The sequence below is a fragment of the Nothoprocta perdicaria genome, unplaced genomic scaffold (assembly GCF_003342845.1).
Source record: "Nothoprocta perdicaria isolate Ctin4 unplaced genomic scaffold, notPer1 scaffold_1, whole genome shotgun sequence".
NCBI classification, from domain to species: Eukaryota; Metazoa; Chordata; class Aves; order Tinamiformes; family Tinamidae; genus Nothoprocta; species Nothoprocta perdicaria.
Genome location: NW_020454093.1, coordinates 4,257,755 through 4,263,911, shown reverse-complemented (window position 1 = coordinate 4,263,911; position 6,157 = coordinate 4,257,755). Strand labels below are relative to the sequence as shown.

General features: G+C 40.8%; 1 long non-coding RNA gene across 1 annotated transcript; it reads right to left on the bottom strand.

Moving 5' to 3' along the window:
* Positions 1 to 3,069: 3,069 nt before the first annotated feature.
* LOC112946638 lies at positions 3,070 to 5,823 on the bottom strand. The gene is made up of 2 exons (XR_003249272.1): positions 5,623 to 5,823; positions 3,070 to 3,149 (listed from the first exon to the last, which is right to left on the bottom strand). It is a non-coding gene; the product is annotated as an uncharacterized LOC112946638 (long non-coding RNA).
* Positions 5,824 to 6,157: the final 334 nt, after the last annotated feature.

The window sequence follows — 6,157 nt, the reverse complement described above, 5'->3', positions numbered from 1 at the left end:
TGAGCCTGGAGTCGGCTCTGCAGAGGACACGCAAACGCTGCGGGTCAGCAGGTTCTGTCACATTGAGGCTAGGGACTGCAATGAGCTGCCCTACTTTCAGGGCAGGAAAACCATGGTCAGCAAACACCATCTTTCTCGAGCTCCCCAGAAGCCCTAGGCAGTGCACATCCTGAAGCACCCTGGATAGGGGGTCAGTGCATTCCTCTTTCTTTTTAGGCCATACATCTGCAGAGCTGATGTCTGAGAGCTATGAGCTTTGCACTTCCTCAAAAGTCTTGATCCTAGATCCGTGAGCAAGACTAATTTCAGGAGTGCACAGCCAAGGTCTCGGACACCTGGGACTTAACCACGGGCATCAATTAGGAGGAGGAATGTCCTTTCTCGTTCAGGGCATCTGCACAAATGCAAGGTGTCACCCCACCTTTAAAACCTCAGAACCAGCTTTGCCCAGTTAAGTCATAAGATTATTAATTAGCAGCATCGGGGTGGATCAGCAGACATCTCCCGCTGCCCTCAGATCCCTATTTCCCTAGTCACATAGAGAAGGGGCTAACAATCAAAGGCAGCTTTTTACTCCTGCTGTTCTGTGCATCCAGGTTGCCTTCCCAGCTAAGATATGGGAAGGGGGGAAGGAGGGAATGGCTGGGATGTGCCCAGATCTCACCCAGACGTGGAATCAGGATATTGCCACAGTGCTCTTCTGGACATGAGGGCTCAGCCGCACTCCGAATTTTAGGCACAGTTTCCACACAGGCCTTTCCCTCCCGTTCTCCTTGCATCTTCCCGCTCAAGCTGACAGGGCTTTGGAGGACTTGCCAGAGGAATGCTGAGACGAGCTGCAGTGTCAGCTCCTTCCGAGCATCGGGAAGCTGACACGGGAATCACGTCACTCGCAGCCATGCTCAGTATGTGGCAGGCAAACAGCACTTGGCACGCTCTGAAGCGGGGACGCCATCCTGCAGCCCTGCTGCGGCCACAGGTCTGCCCCAACAAAGAGCATGGGCCTGGGCCCACTCATTTCTTGGTGCTTTCTGATTTGGGACTGGATTCCTGGCAGCAACTTCAATGATTAAGAAGAAAAAAAAGTAATTTTTTTTTTTTCTGGGAGAATGCCCCAAATGCAAGAGATTATTCTGCCTACTTTCTTTCAGTTGTAGAAGTAAAATAAGAAGTATTTTCTCTGGTTCCGTATTACATTTTGCATGCATGTAGACTTTATCGTGCACTAAGGACCCTACTTGAGGCTCAGTATCCTAATCCCATTGAACCTAATGGGAGAGTCTGTGAGAATTAGGCCCTTGTTTGAACTTTATGCCCCTTTCAGTCTCTTTTTTATAAATCTACTTTATCAATCTTAATGTGCTTCTCCCCTGTTTTAAGAACATTTACGTACAAGCTGGCACCCAGAATAGTAGCTTTATATTCTAGCAGGCAAGCATGGTGCCTTACTCTCCTTCGACTTGCGTTTTCAGCTTAATTCCTTCTGTCACTAGCAAGGAGGCAATTTTCAATGTTTTTGTCTTTCTAGGAGGCTCTTACTCCTTTCTTGCATCACCTTTATGCTTTCTTCCATACAGCCAGCTGTGTTGAAATGTTCTGAAGGTCACCTTCACATTTTTGATCTGCATGAATCTGCTGTTAAAATCCCTGTCTTCCAGAAGTCCATTTGTGAAGACCTCATTCCCGAGCTGTTACAAGTCAGTATTTTCCTATTTCCTTGAGTGGGCAGGGATGATAATGACGAGTGCATCGTCTGTACCTGAACTGTACTGTGAAAAAAAGCAACAGAGCTCATGCTTTTTATGCAAGCAAAATGCCCACTGATTCTGGGACGATTTAAGCTATCCAAGACTATGTCATATAGATAACTTCCAAGATACCACTTTTATGGGCAAATTCCCCAGTCTACAGAAGTGAATGCCAAATTCCAACAGGAGACAACCAGACTTAAGTGCTACATACTGTTCCTACCTCCTTATTGACTGCAGCCTGGGTCTACCTCCAACTCATAGCATCTACACTGAGCTTAGGAGGACATAAACTCGAGCTGTTGTGGACAGGCTGAAGTGAGCTTGCCCAGACTGCAAGGACAAGAGTCTAATCCTGGGCTAAGCTCTTAGATTTGCACTGAAGCAGACTCCAGAGCTCAGATTAAGTTTGTACTTGATCACCTGCTTTGTGTTAGTAAAGCATATGGCAAACACTCCTGGTCTTGCAGTCAGAGCCAGTCCCACAAATAATCAAAATGGACATACCCTCACTCACTCTCTGCCATTAAAGTTTCCTTCTTTGATTTGACTATAATCAGGAATTGGATTTCTGTGCCACCTAAACAAAAATGCTGTTATTGATTTATGTTTGGTCAGCTTTGAAAATGGATCTCATTAGATTAGAAACTATCCAAAGTTAGCTTTGTTTAAAATGAACAATTTTTATTTATGTACATAATCTATATATTGGTCAGATACTGATCCTGAAAAGGCAATGATTTACCAGACGGCAAGCCAAATAGGAGCAGAGGAGAATATTGTTCCGTTTTTGCTATTTTTTTTTCACTTAGTCCTCATACATTGCACTAACTTAGGTTTAATCCCTCCTGAGGTTTTCAGGTCATGACAAAGACAAACAGAAAAATAAATGTTTAAGGTTGACATTAAGCTGAGACAAACATCTAACAATATTTAACAGCAGTAGCGCACAGCTGCAGGAATAGGACAGTGCTCAACAGAGAAATGTCATGTGATGTGTACTCAAAAAAGCATTGCTTTTGTCAGTAGCTATGAAAAGACCATTCTTCAGAGAAGGAATTGTCATTCAAAAATAATAACAACAGTAATAAGAGATTTATTTGCTCCTGAACTCCTGAGGAAGTCATCGCTGTTTTATATAATGGTGCTAAAGCAATGGGCTTTATGCTGCATTTTAGGTGCCCTGTTCTTGGATATACACTGTATTTTCAAGCTTCTCCCTTGTTTGATGCTGTCTCAGAAACCTTCAGGAGAAATTAAACGCTTCTTCTGTCCTACACTACCCTATCTCCATTGACTTTCTGGCAGGAAAGTAAGCATAGGAAAGTTGAGTTACTCACAGTTCTGCTTCTTTAGCCTGGCCTGCAGAGACAAGGGGCTGGTACTGAGGCCGCTGTTCACCTGTGAGTGTGAGGTTGCCATTCAGAGAATTTCCAGTAGGCTTCAGACAGTCCTGACAGCCTTTGACTTTTCTGGGGCTGCTAGTGTGAGCAAAGCGCTACAGGATCCTGCATTAATCCTGCTGTTATCTATAGACTTCAGAGTGTGTCAGTCATTTGATTTGCTTTTAATTTGACCTAGTTAATCTTTTACAGTGTAATCTTTGTGCGCAGTCAACACCGTAATATTTAAAGTCAGCTATAAATTGCATCAGCTGACATATACAGTAGTTTTTTTGTCTTGCCTTGTATTGGCTCCTTTCTTTGGTAGACAATCAATTTATTGTTAAATGCATCCTGAACTGAAAAGCTGATTAGACTCCTTTGTGTTCTTATGGAGTAAATGAAAAGTAATGAACTGTAAAAATATTTTAGCATAGAAAAATCTGTAAACTACAACTCAGAAAGCCACGGACATTACACAAAGTAAATCCTCATGAGGACTTACCTCAACAGATATAGACTTACCCAAAATACGAGGAGAACTTTATACCACACCAAGAATTAAAGATAAAGACTCAACTTAGTACATCAACATAGTAAAAATTAGGCAGGGCTAAGACATTTGTAGCTAGACTATAGAACATAGAAATTATGACGTATATAAAATAATTGATGAGACAACATGTCCACACAGCTGCCAAAGACCATGATTTCATTTTTTTCTCTCAAGTATCTTGTTCTTTCATGAGGAGGAAACATGAGGAGGTTTTTGTGGATCATTTGATCATCTCCTGGTTATGGCATGTGCTACTAACAAACCAGATGCAGGATGCATTCTCTTAACTAGAAAGCAGTTTAAAGAAACCCAGTAGTTCCTTATTTGTACTGCTGTGTCTTCAAAAAATAAGGATTTTTTTTTTTTGAAATGTATTTCCCCATTGCACAGGAAGCTCACACTGAAAGCAGTATGAAATAAAATTCTTATCTTGCTCAAACAATATTCCCCAACTATGGGGATCTGTCATTAAATAGGCACTAAAACACTTCTTGCTATAACACAGTATTAATAGCATACATCTTAGCTATCACAGGGAAATTCCTTTTCTACCCATTCTGGCATTCTACCCATGCTCGCTAACTGAAGATATGAGTGCAGTTTTCAGGAGCTTCAGCACTTGGCAGAACCCTGTTACTTGGCAATGGCACAAAAGAAGGAAGGAACATGAATCATTTTGTCTATGTAAACTTTTGTGTAACACTTCAAACACACACAACTCCACTATTTTAAAACAGACCACAACAGGACTATGTTGTGAGTAATCCTCTGTTCCAAAAAAAAAAAATGTATATTTACATAATGCTTACATCATAGATTGTGTACCTGTGCATCATCCATGTACGGGTGGACAGGCACAGGGTTCATTCTGAGACAAATACCGCCAATAAAATCATCACACAAGTCATTCATATTTGCAAACCTCACTGGAGTTATAGAGCAAAAGATAACATACCTGAGCAAAATAGTGCTAATATTATGCTTATAAATGACTACTTCTGCATTTGCTAGAATACAAATATTTAAAAGTTATATTTGAAATCTAGCCAGCATTATAGCTCTGAGAAGACACTGCTCATCTCGGCATTTGGAACTATGTTCTGATTTTTTCAACTGTTTGTAATAATGGAATATAGCAGCATGAACACAAAAATTTCTGAGCAGTTAACAAGACAGACAAAGTAAAGAAATCTTTTTCATTCAAAACTGTACTGTCTAACCTAGACAGGGTCTGGTCTGCTTTCTATGTAGAGCAATTCAATTTACATACCTGCAGGGTGGTATACAGTAAAAAGCACTCAGTTCTGCACCCATAGGGTGGATGGACATGTTTCTTTCCCTCTTTCATTACAGATGCTTTACCTCATTTTCCCACCTGTCTTTGAATTCACTTGCCTGCAGTTATGCTTGTCCATAAAATATTCTCTTTCTTTCCAATCCATTTATTCCAGAAATCCCCTAAAGGGTTTTTTTTTCCCCCAGCTATAATCTCACAGTACTTGTTCTTCGCCATGACCTACCTTGTAGGCTGGAACAAAACCGGAAAAATATAATGTCATTTGAGTATTGTTGGGCACTATGTAACTACGTGTTATTACACAGATTACTGATTATTGATGAAGACTAGTTCAGCTACAACGTTGATCACTTGCTCTTTTATTCCAGCTTCCCTGACTACAGAGAATTTTGTCTCCTTGTCCTTGAAGGTTTTATGAACAGCATACATGCAAGGTTTTTCAGAGTCATCACAAACACTCTCACCTGTGGAGGTTCTTTAATACGGTGTTGTGTATTTGCTTAGAATTTTTAATATGGGATTTTATAATTTGGAATGTCTCTCTGCACAGGAAATGGACAATGGTTAAGGTCAAAAAATACAAATACACTTAGTTTTTGGAGGAGATGGAAGAGAAGCCAAATACTCAGGTCTGCTTACCCTGAAATTATGCTGGGTTCCACAGTTCTACCACATCTGTTCTCATTACATGGAAGTTGTTACTTAATTCTAGCTTCATTTTTGTGGAGAGGAAAGTCATATTTGGCTGTGACATGAGGAGAGACACAGCAAGGTTATTCTTGCTGTGCTGATGAAGGCCATTCAAAAAGCACCAAGATGACGAAGCAGCAACTCAGTTCAACGGGAGGTTCTCAAGCTTACATAAACTTTAAATAAAAAGACAGAAGGAAAGCAAAGAAGCAAACAAGCAAAACAGAGTAACTGAGGAGAACTAGGTTCACAGCTAGCTGCATAAAAGCCAAATACCTAATCCAGTCAGAAACAACCATTTATAAATTCCCAGGAACACTGCTATTTGAGCACCCTCTAGTGGTATGCATTTAAGGATAAACATCCACAGGTGAGAACAAGGAAAAAATCACAGGGGAAAAAAATAAGCAGAAGATACAGTATGTGGTTGATTTTCTTTGGACAGTCACTGTGCATGATTTTCCACTGCAAAGACAGTGAAATA